Here is a 19087-nt window from a genome sequence, read left to right as displayed (position 1 = left end):
CACTGTGCTGAGCTCTTTTGCATCACATTTGGTTCTCGTGTCAACCCTCTGAAAGGGGCACAGTTATTGTCCACCTGTTACAAATGAGGAAACAGAGGATAGGAGACTCCTAGTAACTGGCCTACCTCATACACAGATCAGCTGGCAGACCCAGGATTTGAGACCATGTCTGTCCAAATTCAGCATATATATTCTTAACCACTATGGTACAATGCTTTGCCTTTTTAATAATATTGCTGATATCTTATTAAAATAGTAGAAACCTGTGGGAGAAATAATTACCCAAACCTATCCCCAATGCAATCAATTTTTCATTTTATATGCTTCAATATATGACCATGTATAATACATATCCAACTTTACCTATTTATATTAAGTAACATTATGGATGAAATTATACTTGTCTACATTTTCCATTAATATTTTGTCAAGCATGCAACTCTCTGACAATATATTTGAAAACTTGAATGAAATAGATGATTTCCTAGCAACGTATCAATTACCAAAACTGACCCATTTAAAAAGTGGAAAATTTCAATAGCTTAATTACCATAGAAGTTATAACAAAAGGCACTGAGACCAAGAGAATTTCCAGCTGAGTTTATCTAAAATCTTTAAATAAGAGATAATTTCAATGTGATTTAAACCAGCCATACTTAAAAAAGATGGTCATTTATCCAATCCTTTTATGTCCACAGTTTAACTTTGATATCAAAATATAATAAAGATGCTACAGAAAAGAAAAATATAATCACAGTTTAAATAGAGTCCTAGAAAATTGATCCTGCAAAATTATCTAAAGAACATTATAACCAAGAAAGGTTCCAGGAAACCAAGATGGTTGATATCAAAAAATTTTTCTGCATGATACATTATGTTAAGAAAATAAAGATTAAAACTTGTACAAATAAATCAATGCTGAAGTTATCTTTAATAAAACTTAAATAAAACATTAATTAAAAATGAAGGAGGAAAGCAAAATATAGACTACCGAACACAGTAGAAAATATTATCCTAAATGGATAATATCTAAATTAAAATAAAAGATCAGATAGGGACACCTTCTGTCATCATTATAATACTGTATTACGTGAGTTCAGTCACTCAGTCATGTCTAAACTTTTTGCAACCCCATGGACTATAGACCACCAAGTTCCTCTGTTCATGGGATTCTCTAGGCAAGAATACTGGAGTGGGTTGCCATTTCCTCCTCAGGGGATCTTCCTGACCCAGGGATCGAAGGATCGAACCCTTGTCTCCTGCATGGGCAGACAGATTTCTTACTGCTGAGTCGCCAGGTTAACTCAAATACAGGGTTTCCCTGAGGTCTCAAGCAGGAAAAAAAAAAAATCTGCCTGCAGTATAAGAGACAGCCTGCAAAGCATTTTACCAAAAACACAAAAAATAAGCAACATACAAAATATTTTTAGTGGAGTCTTGTGTTGTCTTTTTTCTGTATGACAGAAAGTGAAGAGGAATGAAAGATCCTCTTGATGAAAGTAAAAGAAGAGTGAAAAAGCTGGCTTAAAATTCAACATTCAAAAAATGAAGATCATGACATCCGGTCCCATCACTTCATAGCAAATACAAGGGGAAACAATGGAAACAGTGACAGACTTTGTTTTCTTGGGCTCCAAAATCACTCCAGATGGTGACTGCAGCCATGAAATTAAAAGATGCTTGCTCCTTGGAAGAAAAGCTATGATAGACCTAGACAGCATATTAAAATGTAGAGACATTACTTTGCTGACACAGGTCCATATAGTAAAAACTATGGTTTTTCTAGTAGTCATGTATGGATGTGAGAGTTGGAGCATAAAGAAGGCTGAGCACCAAAGAATTGATGCTTTTGAACCGTGGTGTTGGAGAAGACTCTTGAGAATCCCTTGTATGGCAAGGAGATCCAACCAGTCCATCCTAAAGGAAATCAGTCCTGAATATTCATTGGAAGGACTGATGCTGAAGCTGAAGCTCTAATACTTTGGCCACCTTATGCAAAGAGTTTACTCATTAGAAAAGACCCTGATGCTGGGCAAGATTGAAGGCAGGGGGAGAAGGGGACAAGAGAGGACAAGAGGGTTGAATGGCATCACTGACTCAAAGGAGATGAGTTTGAGCACGCTCCGAGAGATGGTGAAGGATAGAGAAGTGCGCTGCAGTCCATGGGGTCTCAAAAGAGTCAGACACATGTCTGACCCCATGGACTGTAGCCCACAAAGCTCCTCTGTCCATGGAGATTCTCCAGGCAAGAATACTGGAGTGAATTGCCATTTCCTTCTCCAGGGTGTCTTCCCAACCCAGAGATCGAACCAGTTCTCCCACATTGGCAGGAGGATTCTTTATCTCTGGGCCACCTAGGAAGTCTGCCCATACACACACAGAAAACATTTAAACTATTAAAATGTAAAAAGAAAAAATAAAAAATATCATTCACATTTGCCTCAATGAATTTCTTTTTCATTTTTTTTAAAGATTTCTTGGGATGTGATGTGGATCATGTTTAAAATCTTTATTGAATGTATTACAGTATTGCTTCTGTTTTATGTTTTGTTTTTTTGACAATGAGACATGTGGGATCCTAGCTCCCTGACCAGGGATCAAACTGGCACCCCCTGCATTAGAAGGTGACATTTTAACCATGGACCACCAGGGAAGTACCTCACTTTCATTTCCGTGTTGTCTATGTTTTACCTCATTTCCCTTCTCCTTTTAGATTTTTTCCTCCAAGAAAGGTTAAAAACATTAATAGACTTATATGTATCATCTTCTTCATTCTTTTCCACCAACTGCATTGTTATTTATTACAGTTGACAGTAGAAAAAATAAAAACTACCTGTAAATGTACAAGATTACCACCATTGACATGAAGAAATTGTTCATCTCTTTGTTCTTTGTTTATTCTGGACTATTACTACTCTGGTTACTGGAAGCCTCTCCTTCTGTAATGCCTCAGTCCTGCTCCATTTACAGAGAGGGCAGTATCTGTGGATGATTAGTTTTGAAAGGCTTAAATATCCCAGAATCGATGTCCTGATGGCCCAGGGGTAAAGGTAATCTGCCTGCAGTGCAGGAGCAGCAGGAGATGCAGCTCAATCCCTGGGTTGGGAACGTCCCCCGGAGGAAATGACAACCCACTTCCGTATTTTCTCCTGGAAAAATATCTCATGGACAGAGGAATCTGGGGGGCTACAGTCTATAGGGTTGCAAAGAGTTGGACATGACTGAGTGAATAAGCATGTGCATGGAAACATCAGAATCACAACTCCGAATTTGCCAGCCCTAGGCTCAGTGGCTGGGCTTCTTTGATCCTCATCTTTGTAGAGAGAGAGTTCTTATGGAAAGAGTCACTGGACCAGGCGTTGAACAGTGCCAAGAGCAATCTCTTTACACTCCATCCTTCTAGCCAGTTACACAGGATATCAGTCACCCCTGGACAACTGTAAACCAATGAGATAACTTGTGAAAAGGCCAATGATTGCATCAAATTCCTACCTAATCTTCTCAAAAATGAAATAAGTACAACAGAGCCACCTATATGCTTCCTATGTGCCAGGGATCCATACAAACCTTTTACTAACATCAAGTCATTGAATCCTCCTGATAGCTCTAAAGTAAGATTTTCATCTGTGTTTACAAATGAGACAGAGAGGTTATGTAAATCTCACACTGAGTCTTCAAACTTCAGTGTCTGGGCGTTTAACCATCATCCAACACTGTTTCTCAGTCCCAGGAAAAAAATGAAACAGAGAGAATGCAAGTTGAAAAGATCTTTAGTTCTAGGCAAGTGAGGGTTGGTTTGCAATGTTGTGGTCTGTCTCAGCTCCTCAGTGGCCAGCACCAGTGTACCCTAAATAGTGAGCCAGGTAAACATTTACCTTTCTGAGCAGATTCAGAATGATGAAAAATTTGCTTTCTCTGGGGGAATGGATTCTCTACAATTTTATTTATTTTTTAGAGTAAAACATACATTCAATGCCACTGTTTATTGTTCTCCCCCTAATTTCATATTTGCTATGAAACTGATTTTATCAGTGACAGTTTTGCCAACCTTGGTGTTTCTTAAGATTTGGCTTGGGATCTCTGCACTGAGATTTCCCCAAAGTTAACATGTCAGCACTGATCGGGAAGGAAGTGATTCACGTGGCTGGCAATAAACTGTGAGGGACTCCAGAGGAGGAAGCTGAGAACAGGAGGAAGCATAGAAAGTATACAACCCCATCTGGTCATATATTACCATGGGTGTGCACAGAAATGGAACATAACTATTGGGATGGAGTCTCTTGTGATCTTCACACACAACCCTCAAAAGAGCCCTGAGTATGTATCCCCATCAACACAAAATGAAACTGAGTTTTCTCTGAGGATTTTCTGTGAGTGTAGTTTTGGTGTTTGTTTTTTTTATAATTTTACTTATTTTTTGGGTGTGCTGGGTCTTAATTGCTATACACTAGTTGCTGCAATTGGGGGTTATTCTCTTGTTCTTGTGGTGGCTTCTCTTGTTGCAGAGCATGGGCTCTAGGTACACAGGCTTCGGTAGTTGCAGGGTGTGGGCTCTGCAGTCGTGGCCCACAGGCTTAGTTGCAACATGTGGGAACTTCCCAGACCAGGGATCAAACCTGTGCTCCTGGAATTGGCAGGCAGATTCCCAACCACTAGACCACCAAGGATGTCCTCAGTATAGATTTTAATAATTTAAAGTGTATTTAAAAATATATTAGTCTGCTTGGGCTGCTACACCAAAATACCATAGCCCAGGTGGTTTAAACAATAGACATTTATTAATATCCCTCAGCATTCTGAAGGAGGAGAAATCCAGTATCAGGGCGCTGGCTGATCCAACCCGTGGTTTGAAATGCTCTTTCTGATTTACAGATAATTGTCTTCTTGCTGTGTCCTTGTATGGCCACTGTGTACAAAGTTCTACTGTCTCTTCTTCTTGTGTGAATGTTCAGTTGCTCAGTCTTGTCTGACTCTTTGCAATCCTGTAGACTGTAGCCCACCAGGCTCCTCTGTCCATAGGATTTCCAAGGCAAGAATACTGGCTGCTGCCGCTGCTGCTGTCGCTTCAGTCGTGTCTGACTCTGTGCGACCCCATAGACGGAAGCTCACCAGGCTCCTCTGTCCCTGGGATTCTCCAGGCAAGAACACTGGAGTGGGTTGCCATTTCATTCCCCAATGCATGCATGCATGCTAAGTGACTTCATTTGTGTCCAATTCTGTGCGACCCTATGGACAGCAGTCCACCAGGCTCCTCTGTCCGTAGGACTTCCCAGGCAAGAAAACTGGAATGGATTCCCATTTCCTCCTCCAGGGGATCTTCCTGACTCAAGGATCAAATCCTTGTCTCCTGCATTGCAGATTCTTTACCACTGGGCCATCTGGGAAACCCTTCTTCCTCTTCTTATAAGGGCACTAATCCCATCGGGGGTGTTCTACCTGTATGACTTTGGCCAAACCTGATTATATTCCAAAGGCCCTTCTCTGAACCCCATCACTTTAGAGATAAGAGCTTCCAAATATAAATTTTGAATGTACACAATTCACTCCACAGTAACCTGCTGCTGCTGCTGCTGCTAAGTCGCTTCAGTTGTGTACGACTCTGTGCGACCCCATAGACAGAAGCCCACCAGGCTCCCCCGTCCCTGGGATTCTCCAGGCAAGAACACTGGAGTGGGTTGCCATTTCCTTCTCTAATGCGTGAAAGTGAAAAGTGAAAGGGAAGTCACTCAGTCATGTCCGACTCTTAGCGACCCCATGGTCTGCAGCCTACCAGGCTCCGCCATCCATGGGATTTTCCAGGCAAGAGCACTGGAGTGGGGTGCCATTGCCTTCTCCACCATAGTAACCTAAGACACAGTATTTTACTTTTCAATAAGTCCTCCATCAAACTTGTCTCTTCTTTCCCAATGTCTTCTCTCTTACTGTTCCTAGGTCTCTCATCTCTCTGGGAACCCCTTCCACAAGGCAGCCCCTACCTCCTCCCACGCTTCAGAAACTTCCCCCCTTCTACCACATTTCCTCATTTCTTATACACAGCCAATATTTCAACTCTAAGAAAAAGCCATTACACACAGGTTGGCTTTGAGCTCAAAATAAAACAAAAGATTCTCCACACTGATTCTATTCAGCCTAGAAGATGCTAGGGAAATATCTAATTTTTCTCTGCTACAAAATATATTTGGTTTTTGTCACATACTTGTATACCTAACAAATATTCATGTATGTATGCACCACTGATTAAAAAATAAATTCTATCTGTGCAGGTTTCCACTATAACTAGTTTTTCTCTTTAAAAGTTCCAAGTTTTAAATTTTGAGGGAAAAAAAAGGAATGACATGCTGAAATATGGCACAACATAGATGAACTTTGAAAATATTTTGCTTAAGTGAAAACACTATCCCAGTTGCAAAGGACCACAGATGGTATGATTCCCTTTAAAGGGAATGTCCAGAACAGGAAAGAAAGTAGATTAGTGATTACTCAGGAGAAGGCAGAATGGAAAGCGATTGGTAATGGTTATGCAATTTCTTTCTGAAATTATAAAAATGTTCTAAAATTGACTTTGGTGGTGTTGGTTGCCCATCTTTTGACTATACTAAAAACTTTACACTTTAGTATATTCAGTTCAGTTCAGTTCAGTCGCTCAGTCGTGTCTGACTCTTTGCATTAAAGTATACTAAAAAACATATAGTTGAAATAGGTCACTAACTGGTATAGGCATATGAAATATATCTCAATAAAGTTGTTTTTTTTTTTTTCAAATTTTAGGTATTTATTTTTGACTTTGCTATGTTTTTGTTGCTGCAACTGGGCTTTCTCTAGTTGTTCTGAGTGAGGACTCTCTCTAGTTGTGGTGCTCGAGCTCAATAGTTGTGGCTCACAGGCTCCAGAGCCTGGGCTCAGCAGTTGGAGTGCATGGGCTTAGTTGCTCCGAGGCATGTGAAATCTTCCTGAACCAGGGATTGAACCCTTGCCCTCTAAATTGGCAGGCATACTCTTAAGCACTATTCCATCAGGGAAGTCCAAAAAAGCTGGTCCTTATGTCCAAAGTTTTAAAAATTGGAATTATCTCAAGGACAGATTCTGACAATGCTGGGTCCCTGACTGGGTCTATTCTTGATTATTAAACAAAAATTGTGTCTTAAAAGTAATGAATCATGGACTTCTGTAGTGGTCCAGTAATTGATAATCACCTGCCAATGGAAGGAATCCGCCTGCAATGTGGGAGACCTGTGTTCGATCCCTGGGTTAGGAAGATCCCCTGGAGAAGGGAAAGCTATCCACTCCAGTATTCTGGCCTGGAGAATTCCATGGACTGTACAGTCCATGGGGTCGCAAAGAGTCAGACACGACTGAGCGACTTTCACTTTCACTGCCAGTGGAGGCAGCACAGGCTCCATCCCTTCTCTGGGAAGAGCACACGTGACTCAGGAAACAAAGCCCATGCATCACAACTACCGAGCCCACGTGCTGCAACTACTGAAGCCTGAGAACTGAGAGCCAGTGCTCCTCAACAAGAGAGGCCACAGCAGTGAGAATCCTGGACGCTGCAACCCTGCTCACCACAACTAGAGAAAGCGCACCAGCAGCAACGAAGGGCCACCAGAGCTTAAAATAAATAATTAAAAAAAATAAGACAGTAATGAATCACATTTGGCTCTACTCAGCTAATCATTGTACAGATCTTCACTTCACTCTTTACTGGGAAAATTGACTGGGTCCCAAAGTAGATTTCCAAATATGTTTTAAGTACTAATTACGTTATTGGAACAAGCAGAACCTCAATGAAGTCTTGACATACACACGACACATATCCGGATGCATAGTTTCCATTTTGTTTCTTTATAATCTCATAGGCTGCATGTTACCGGTGGGCAGTAAGGAATTTAAAAAAAAGGTAAAATACATGGTCACTTGCTGTTAAGAATTTATAACAAACAGAAGAAAGAATATGAAAGCATGCATAATTATCCCCAGGAACAGAAAAAAAAATAAGAAAAATTAACAACCAATTAGAGGTCTGTATCCATGCTAATTGCTGTCTCTGAGAGGTATCCCATCAAGAATGGCAGCTTGCTTGTCTCTGTGAACGGGGAAAGTGTGAATGAGTGAGAATGTTGGTTCCTCTGTAGAACAAATTCTTATCTCACAGGTTCAAATTTTCCAGGCTCATGAATATGACACATTAATATTCATTAAGTGGCACACATTATCATTTTAAAAGGAGATTACTGAGGACTCACTATTTTCATTCCATCACATTTTCCAATTAGGAGTCCCCGTTTTACAAATAATCAGCTTTCTGTTGCCAAGGGCTTTGCAGCCGCCTTCTGACAAGGGGTTTTGGAGCTCAGCTCGGCATCCATTTAAGAAACAGGAGAACACTGAAGCACAATTATATCTTTTTAATGACAGGTTAATCTTGCAGTGGTGAACCTGATCAGAGAGGAGCCATACTCTGAGGGGAGAAGGCAGGAACGCCTCTCAGGAGAGGAATGCAGACACTGAAGTTTGAGAAGGAGTTGCCTACAGCTGTTGAGACATAAATACACCCTTGGAAAAGTCTTGGAACTCTCATGAAGCAAGGAGAAACAGCCTTGTAAGTGGAGATCCTAGTGGTATCAAAATGAACACGAAGGGCTGTGCTACTAACCATCACTGGAGGCTAACCAAGCAGGAAATAATACAATCAACAAATATGTGCATTTCCTCCAGATAAACACTGCAGTTCTAAAAGAATTGTTTTTGTTGTTGAACTTTCAGATTTTATTAATGATTTTATCAGATTAAACACTAGTCTAAGATTGGCAGTCCACTCCAGTATTCTTGCCTGAAGAATCCCCATGGACAGAGGAGCCTGGTGGGCGACAGTTCGTAAGGTCGCAAAGAGTTGGACAAGACTGAAGCGATTTAGCAAGGCACAGCAAGATTGGTTTTTGAAAACCATAAAATAAATTTACAATAATCCATTTTGATATTTTATATGTATATATACAATATATATGCAATATTACATAAGATATAATGTTACATAATCATGCAACATGTATTATTATGTAATATCATGCAATATGCAATATGATGTCATATATACATACATATATAATATATAATAAATTATATATACAATGCATTATATAATACATGGATCTCCACTCAAACAGTATTTCTAAATGAAACAATTTCTCATTTAAATTATGTATTCACAAAATTAGTATAAGGAGATAACGGATCCTTTTTCTAATAAACTCAGTGGTTATATCCTTATACATTTATGAAGAATTGCACACAAATGGCAAAACAAAATGTATGCAAAAATAGTAAGTAAGGAAAAGTGAATTAGTCTTCATAATAGCCTATCACTTCTTGGTCCTCCTTCCTAGAAGGAGTTTCTTTACCAGTTTCTTAAGTCTCTTTCTAGAAATCAACTAAGCGCACATAAGCATAGACAGATGACTTATTTCCCCTATATAATTGGGAGCATGCTCTGCACACTCCACTTTCACAATTTCACTAAAAATCTATCTTAGAGGTAATTAGATATCAACATTTATAATTTAATGCACTGCAGGGGACATAGACTTCAGCAAAATAATCCAATCAATCACTAAAAAGTAAAAAAGTAAATAACAATAACAAATCCCAGTGGGGATGGGAAGCCAAAATCTGGAGTTGCTATAGAACATTATCTAAATATAAAGTTTCCAACAAAAAGTTAAGAAATGCAAAAGTCTGACCCACACAACAGGGAAAAAAAAAAACAGATAATAGAACCACAATGAGTAAATATACAATTTAATGGACAAATACTTCAAAGTAGTCATTATAAATATGTTCAAAGAACTAACGGAATGGAAGCCATGAATAAAAAATTAAATAGAGTTACACTGAAGGACGTGGAAGCCTGGCGTGCTGCAGTCCATGGGGGTCACAGAGTCAGACATGACTGAGTGACTCACCTGAACACTGGCAATATCTTATCAAATAAAGTACATCAATAAAAAGTATAAATTATTTATTTTTAATTGAAAATTCTAGAGTTCTAAAACACAATAAGGGCTTCGGCAAGTGGTGCTAGAGGTAAAGAACACGCCTATCAATGCACGAAACATAAGTGACACGGGTTCGATCCCTGGGCCAGGAGGCTCCCCTGGAGGAGGGCACAGTACTTTTGCCTGGAGACTCCCATAGACAGAGGACTGTGGCAAGCTATAGTCCATGGCATCTCAAAGAGCTGGACACAACTGAAGCAAATTAGCACGCATGCATGCAAAACACGATAAATGAGATGAAAAACTCACTAGAGAGGATCAGCAGTATGTTTGAGTTGGCAGAAAAAAGAACTAGTTAACTTGAAGATAGATCAATAGAGGTTATATAACCTGCAGAACAGAGACAAAAAGGAAGGAAGAAAAGCGAACAAAGTGTTAGAGACATGCAGGACACCATCAAGCACAGCAGCATACACTTACTGGCAGTGTATCTTTCATAAATGAAAGTAAAATAAAGACATTACGAGATAAACAGAAACTACGAATATTTGTCTCTGGAAAATCAGCCTTAAAAGGAATACTATGGGAAGTTCTTCAAGCTGAAATAACATAGATCTGGGAAGTCACAAACATGTGGAAATTCAACAGCACATTACTAAATTTGTCTTTCAGTCTCTAAGTCCTATCCGACTCTTTTGAGACCCTGTGGACTGTAGACCACCAGGATCCTCTGTCCATGGGATTCTCCAGGCAAGAACACTGGAGTGAATTGCCATTCCTTCTCCAGGGAATCTTCCTGGCACAGGGATGGAACCTGAGTCTCCTGCACGGGTAGCAGATTCTCTACCACTGAGTCCCCTGGGAAGCCCACACTACTAAATAACCAATGGGAGAAAATAATAAATCATAATGGAAATTAGGCTATACTTTGAAATTAAAGAAACCAAAACAACTCTTAAATATCTAGGAGAAATGTGAAGTTATCAATTTCTAAGAAAGGAAGTACATCACTATTTCCATCTAGACACAGAAGAATTGTACTCCAGATTTAAAACTTGAAAGACATTTTCCTTTTTGTTTTCAAGTCCAACATTATGAACCAAATTCACATGTGTAAATAAAGCATTCCATGTTATGTGTATCACTCAGTTAAGCCTGCATGTATATGCTAAACTGACTAAGGATGCAATTCTAAATTAGGCAGCTAATTATTTATTTAAGGGGGAGCCTAAGTGAATATAACACAAAGAAAGAATTACAACTATTTACAGAGAATCCATCAAAGTTTTATTGGATAATTAAGAGTTTGCCTACTCCACTGTGAGGAAAGCTGATTAATGGAATCCTGGAAAATTAGAGCTGGTAAAAACCCTAGCAATCATTCAATTCAAATGATTAATTTTAAAAGAAGGTTACTGCAAACCAGAAAGGGTAAATGTTCTGCTCAAGGTCATTTGTGTAAAGCTAGGCCAAGTTTTCAGGGTTGGTTTTTTTTTTTTTTTTTGGTCTTTGAATTTTTCTTCTTTATTTCTTTATTTTTTTAAGAAAGATTGACTAATTTTTTTTTTAATTGGAGTGTGGTTGCTTTACACTATTGTGTTAGTATTTCTCTTGTACAACAAAGGGAATCAGCCAAACATATATATATCCCCTCTTCTTTGGATTTCCTTCCCATTTAGGTCACCAAAGAGCACTGAGGAGAGTTGCCTTTGCTATACAGTAGGTTCTCACTAGTTATCTATTTTATACGTAGCAGTGTATATATGTCAGTTCCAATCTCCCAATTCACCCCACTCCTGACTTCCCCCTTGGTACCCATACATCTATTCTCTATGTCTATTTCTGCTTTAGAGGCCATTGTTTCTGAGTCAGGAAGTCAAGACTCATTGGATGATCATGACTACATAGATGAGGTTGGAGGAACACAGAAATCTAGTGAGGGGACCACCTGTTGACTTGTCAGTTACGGATGATTTTCATGTGCTATCTATTAACATTCCATGCTATACAACCATAGATAAGAGAAGTTCAAAATTATGTTGTTTAAAAAGAAGGCTTTTGAGAAAAGATTGAAGACTATTCTAACACAGGGAAAACCTACCTACAAAAAATAATTCATACATTTGAAGTCTAGGTCCAGTATTAACAGGAAAACAATAGAATGGGAAAGACTAGAGATCTCTTCAAGAAAATTAGAGATACCAAGGGAACATTTCATGTAAAGATGGGCTCAATAAAGGACAGAAATGGTATGGACCTAACAGAAGCAGAAGATAAGAAGAGGTGGCAAGAATACACAGAAGAGCTATGCAAAAAAGATCTTCATGACCCAGATTATCACAATGGTGTGATTACTTACCTAGAGCCAAACATCCTGGAATGTGAAGTCAAGTGGGCCTTAGGAAACATCACTACGAACAACACTAGTGGAGGTGATGGAATTCTAGTTGAGCTATTTCAAATCCTGAAAGATGATGCTGTGAAAGTGCTGCACTCAATATGCCAGCAAATTTGGAAAACTCAGCAGTGGTCACAGGACAGGAAAAGATCAGTTTCCATTTCAATACCAAAGAAAGGCAATGCCAAAGAATGCTCAAACTACTGCATACTTGCACTCATCCCACACACTAGTAAAGAAATGCTCAAAATTCTCCAAGCCAGGCTTCAACAGTACATGAGCCATGAACTTCCAGATAGTCAAGCTGGATTTAGAAAAGGCAGAAGAACCAGAGATCAAATTGCCAACATCCTTTGGATCACTAAAAAAAGCAGGAGAGTTCTAGAAAAACATCTAATTCTGCTTTATTAACTATGCCAAAGCCTTTGACTATGTGGACCACAACAAATTCTGGAAAATTCTTAAAGAGATGGGAATACCAGACCACCTCAGAAATCTGTATGCAGGTCAGGAAGCAACAGTTAGAACTGGACATGGAACAACAGACTGTTTCCAAACAGGGAAAGGAGTACGTCAAGGCTGTATATTGTCACCCTGCTTATTTAACTTATATGCAGAGTACATCATGAGAAATGCTGGGCTGGAAGAAGCACAAGCTGGCATCAATATTGCTGGGAGAAATATCAATAACCTCAGATACGCAGATGATACCACCCTTATGGCAGAAAGTGAAGAGAAACTAAAGAGACTCTTGATGAAAGTGAAAGAGGAGAGTGAAAAAGTTGGCTTAAAATTCAACATTCAGAAAACTAAGATCATGGCTTCTGATCCCATCACTTCATGGCAAATAGATGGGGAAACAGTGACAGACTTTATTTTTTAGGGCTCCCAAATCATTGCAGATGGTGATGGCAGCCATGAAATTAAAAGACACTTCTTGGAAGAAAAGTTATGACCAACCTAGATGGCATATTAAAAAGCAGAGACATTACTTTGTCAACAAAGGTCCATCTAGTCAAGGCTATAGTTTTTCCAGTAGTCACGTATGGATGTGAGAGTTGGACTATAAAGAAAGCTGAGCGCTGAAGAATTGATGCTTTTGAACTGTGGTGTTAGAGAAGAGTCTTGAGAGTCCCTTGGACTGCAAAGAGATCCAACCAGTCAATCCTAAAGGAAATTAGTCCTGTATATTCATTGGAAGGACTGATTTTGAAGCTGAAACTCTAGTACTTTGGCCACCTGATGTGAAGAACTGACTCATTTGAAAAGACCCTGATGATGGGAAAGATTGAAGGTGGGAGGAGAAGGGGATGACAGAGGATGAGATGGTTGGATGGCATCACTGACTCAATGGACATGAGTTTCAGTAAACTCCAGGAGTTGGCTATGGACAAGGAGGCCTGGCATGCTGCAGTCCATGGGGTTGCAAAGAGTCAGACATGACTGAGAGACTGAAATGATGTATTAACAGAGGCCAAATATTTAAATTTGGTTGTGCTCTAAATGCAATGTTTCAGTTAATGTTCATGTGGAGGAAATTGGAAGGAAAAGAAACCTTGTATTAGTGATTTTGGCATGTGAGTTAGTTGAAAAGGAAACTGGAATATTTAGAAAAACTATGAATTCAGCAAGGAGGAGTAGGTGTAGTCTAGGAAAGCTGATCAGAAGTTGATTGTGGAACTTTCTAATTATTAGAAAGGTCAGCCTTACATTGATTTAAAAGCTGCTTTCTTGAAACTTTCAGCCATTAATCCTAGTTCTCTCTCTCGATCAATGCAGAATAAATTTGTTTCCTCTTCCACAAAGTAGCCTTTAATATTAAAAAAAATTCCCATGTTTCCTGTAATTATCTTTTCTCTAAATCAGTCATCTCCTGGTTGGTCAATAAATCCTCATATAATAAAACTTTCAGAACAGCCACAATTTCCTCCATCCTTCTGTGATATTCTCATTTTACATTGTGATTTGCAGGGGTTTACTTCTTAGCCCAAATATTCTGCCCTCTTGTCCAGTGCTCTCTCTCACTCTGATTCTCTCTCTATTTCTCTCTCTCTCTTGCTACTTCACAGCACTATTATAAGATGAATTAAGACCATATGTGGAAAATGACTTGGAATTGACCAACATATGTACATTTACATTTATATAATAATCTTATCAACATTCATTTATAATGAATTAGAAATTCTTATCTCAAGAACTATTCATTTAGTATATAAGGAAATGGCAGAGAGAATCTTTAAAGTGGACTTTCCAAACCTCAACTAGTTAAACTCTCCCTTCATTGTTTTTGACATCTCTGCATAACATCTGTATAATTACTTAATGGTTTTCATTCAATTCACTTTTCGACATGTCATAATAAATATAAGATCAATCATAATTTTTCATGGGCTTCAGTTCAGTTCAGTTGCGTAGTCATGTCCAACTCTTTGCAACCCCATGAATTGCACCACGCCAGGCCTCCCTGTCCATCACCAACTCCCGGAGTTCACCCAAACGCACATCCATTGCGTTGGTGATGCCATCCAGCCATCTCATTCTCCGTTGTCCCCTTCTCCTCCTGCCCTTAATCTCTCCCAGCATTAGAGTCTTTTCCAGTGAGTCAACTCTTCACATCAGGTGGCCAAAGTACTGGAGTTTCAGCTTTAGCATCATTCCTTCCAAAGAAATTCCAGGACCAATCTCCTTTAGAATGGACTGGTTGGATCTCCTTGCAGTCCCCGGGACTCTCAAGAGTCTTCTCCAACATCACAGTTCAAAAGCATCAGTTCTTGGGCACTCAGATTTCTTTATAGTCCAACTCTCACATCCATACATGACCACTGGAAAAACCATAGCCTTGACTAGACGGACCTTTGTTGGCAAAGTAACATCTCTGCTTTTGAATATGATATCTAGGTTGGTCATAACTTTCCTTCCAAGGAGTAAGCATCTTTTAATTTCATGGCTACAGTCACCATCTGCAGTGATTTTGGAGCCCCAAAAAATAAAGTCTGACACTGTTTCCACTGTTTCCCCATCTATTTGCCATGAAGTGATGAGATCAGAAACCATGATCTTAGTTTTCTGAATGTTGAATTTTAAGCCAACTTTTTCACTCTCCTCTTTCACTTTCATCAAGAGTCTCTTTAGTTCCTCTTCACTTTCTGCCTTAAGGGTGGTGTCATCTGCATATCTGAGGTTATTGATATTTCTCCCAGCAATATTGATGCCAGCTTGTGCTTCTTCCAGCCCAGCATTTCTCATGATGTACTCTGCATATAAGTTAAATAAGCAGGGTGACAATATGCAGCCTTGATGTACTCCTTTTCCTACTTGCAACCAGTCTGTTGTTCCATGTCCAGTTCTAACTGTTGCTTCCTGGCCTGCATATAGGTTTCTTAAGGGACTAAATCTAATAGACAGAGTGCCTGATGAACTATGGACTGAGGTTCATGACATTGTACAGGAGACAGGGATCAAGACAAAAGCAAAATGGCTGTCTGGCGAGGCCTTACAAATAGCTGTGAAAAGAAGAGAAGTGAAAAGCAAAGGAGAAAAGGAAAGATATAAGCATCTGAATTCAGAGTTCCAAAGAATAGCAAGGAGAGATAAGAAAGCCTTCCTCAGCGATCAATGCAAAGAAATAGAGGAAAACAACAAAATGGGAAAGACTAGAGATATCTTCAAGAAAATTAGAGATACCAAGGGAACACTTCATGCAAAGATGGGCTCGATAAAGGACAGAAATGGTATGGACCTAACAGAAGCAGAAGATATTAAGAAAAGGTGGCAAGAATACACAGAAGAACTGTGCAAAAAAGAGCTTCACGAACCAGATAATCATGATGGTGTGATCACTCACCTAGAGCCAGACTTGCTGGAATGTGAAGTCAAGTGGGCCTTAGAAAGCATCACTATGAACAAAGCTAGAGGAGGTGATGGAATTCCAGTTGAGCTATTCCAAATCCTGAAAGATGATGCTGTGAAAGTGCTGCACTCAATATGCCAGCAAATTTGGAGAACTCAGCAGTGACAACAGGACTGGAAAAGGTCAGTTTTCATTCCGATCCCAAAGAAAGGCAATGTCAAAGAATGTTCAAACTACCGCACAATTGCACTCATCTCACAGGCTAGTAAAGTCATGCTCAAAATTCTCCAAGCCAGGCTTCAGCAATACGTGAACCTTGAACTTCCAGATGTTCAAGCTGGTTTTAGAAAAGGCAGAGGAACCCGAGATCAAATTGCCAACATCCACTGGATCATGGAAAAAGCAAGAGAGTTCCAGAAAAACATCTATTTCTGCTTTATTGACTATGCCAAAGCCTTTGACTGTGTGGATCACAATAAACTGTGGAAAATTCATGTGATTTAGTTATTTTTCCTGATAAATAGAAAGTATAATAATTAAAACTGAAAGTATTGTTCACATATAATGTAAAATCAGTTTACATACCCCTAGCTGAAGTCATCTGCATTTTAGGAGGTACTGGTCACCTGAACAGTCCTAGAGAGAGAACGCTGGGATTAGTTTCCATTCTCCTGTCTTTACATTAGCTTATTAAAACAAATTAGAATATATTCCACATCTTTATTAATTGGATTCTTGGAAGTAACAATGACCTGACCCTGTAACTTTGAAATATTTGGTAAATGGCATTGGTCATGGCCATTTATCTAGAGGTTGTATTTGGGGCTGCTATGCCAGGAGTGACAGAAGTCAGGAAAAGAGGAGAGCTAGAGTCACCATGTGGAGTGAGGTGGTGATCATATGAAGGAAAGACTTGCTGTTCTCCACAACATCCCAATTCTGGTCATTGCTCTTGGCTTGTAATCCGTGCCCAGTATATTATTCATTTGGTTTAGCAAGGAAGTCTCACTGACCTATGGGGTAGACACCATTATTTTCTCAGAGACTTTACTTTCTCATGAACCAATGACAGATGGGCGTCAGAACTAAGACTCAAAACTAGTTCTGTATGACTCCAAACCTCTTACTGTTTCCCCCGTTACACAGTGTTCAAGTCCAGTCTTTATCCATATGGATTAAGAAGAAACTTAATGTGTTATCTTGCTGACAATAGAGAGACTTGAGTGAAGTGGCGTAAATAGACTCTAAGTCCAGCCAGAAATCTGCTCATTCAACCCTTCTTGGGCATAAGACACTGTGATTCTACCGAAACTTACTTCTTTCCTTGCAGTTGCTTCAAATTCACACTTTGAGTGGAAAAGGACTGATTTGACCAAGGGAAAGAGAAAGCTACATATCCTCAATGAATTGACTTAAAATAACTCCAGGTGCCAGCTCATCTTAGCAGTATAAATTTATTACTGGCATATGATAGATAAAATGCTAATTTTATTTAAGAAAAGTTTTTGCTTGAACAAATGAAGGTATGTAGTAGTGAGAAGGACAGGAAGAAAGGAAGGAAGGCAGGAAAGAAGAAGAAAGGGAGGAGGGAGGCTAAGAGCAGGATTTTGGATAAAGAACACTTCTGAAGAGCCCCTCTGCAACCAAAATCTCATGCCTTTCTCCACAAAATTCTGCACATTGACAGGACCACCAAAACACAGCCTGCTCTATATTCCTGAGTTTATGAGCACATTTTAGAGTGATTATAATTGATATTTGCATTATCAAAAACTTTCAAGGTGTTGTCACGTCAAATGATCCTCAGGAAAATTCAATGATATAGGTGGAGCAAGGCTTATTCTCTTTGCTTTTAGATATCAGGTTTCAGAGGGAACAAGAACCTCTCTGACTCCAAATTCAGTATTCTTGCTACTGTATCATGCAAATTGTTCTGTTTAACTGTGCTGTTGGAGAAGATTCTTGAGAGTCCCTTGGACTGCAAGGAGATCCAAGCAGTCCATTCTAAAGGAGATCAGTCCTGGGTGTTCTTTGGAAAGACTGATGTTAAAGCTGAAACTCCAGCACTTTGGCCACCTCATGCGAAGAGTTGACTCATTGGAGAAGACTCTGATGCTGGAAGGGATTGTGGGCAGGAGGAGAAGGAGACGACAGAGGATGAGATGGCTGGATGGCATCACCGACTCAATGGATGTGAGTTTGAGTGAACTCCGGGATTTGGTGATGGACAGGGAGGCCTGGCATGCTGCAATTCATGAGGTTGCAAAGAGTCAGACAAAACTGAGCTACTGAACTGAACTGAAAGAATTATTTTTTATATCTGCCATTTAATTAAACTTGAACTAATATATACCAAGTGGTTGCAGGATTCCAAGGTTAGTGGACCAAAAAAGGACAAAGTTATCGTTCATTACAGTCTAGTGTAGGAATATAAACAATAAACAAAGGACAAAATACCTATGGGCTTCCCTGGTGACTCAGATGAATCTGCCTGCAATGCGGGAGACCCCAGTTTGATCCCTGGGTCAGGAAGATCTCCTGGAGAAAGTAATGGCTACCCACTCCAGTATTCTTGCCTGGAGAATCTCATGGTCAGAGAAACCTGGTGGGCTACAGTCCATGCAGTTGCAAAGAGTTGGACACAACTGAGTGACTAATACTTTCACAAGTCAGGAAGTCATGCTAAGCAGGGAAAGAAAGGAAAAGAAAAAGCCAGGTTAGGGGGATAACAAAAGTACAGAGATGGGAGAAGGTGATATTTTATTATCTGGAAATAGAATATATTTCATATATTGATGGAATATAAACCATTTATGGTAAATTTGGGAAAATATATAGAAATAT

This window comes from Bubalus bubalis, chromosome 20 (genome assembly GCF_019923935.1).
Source record: "Bubalus bubalis isolate 160015118507 breed Murrah chromosome 20, NDDB_SH_1, whole genome shotgun sequence".
NCBI lineage: Eukaryota > Metazoa > Chordata > Mammalia > Artiodactyla > Bovidae > Bubalus > Bubalus bubalis.
The sequence above is the reverse complement of the archived record's forward strand: the minus strand, read 5'-3'. Positions refer to the sequence as shown.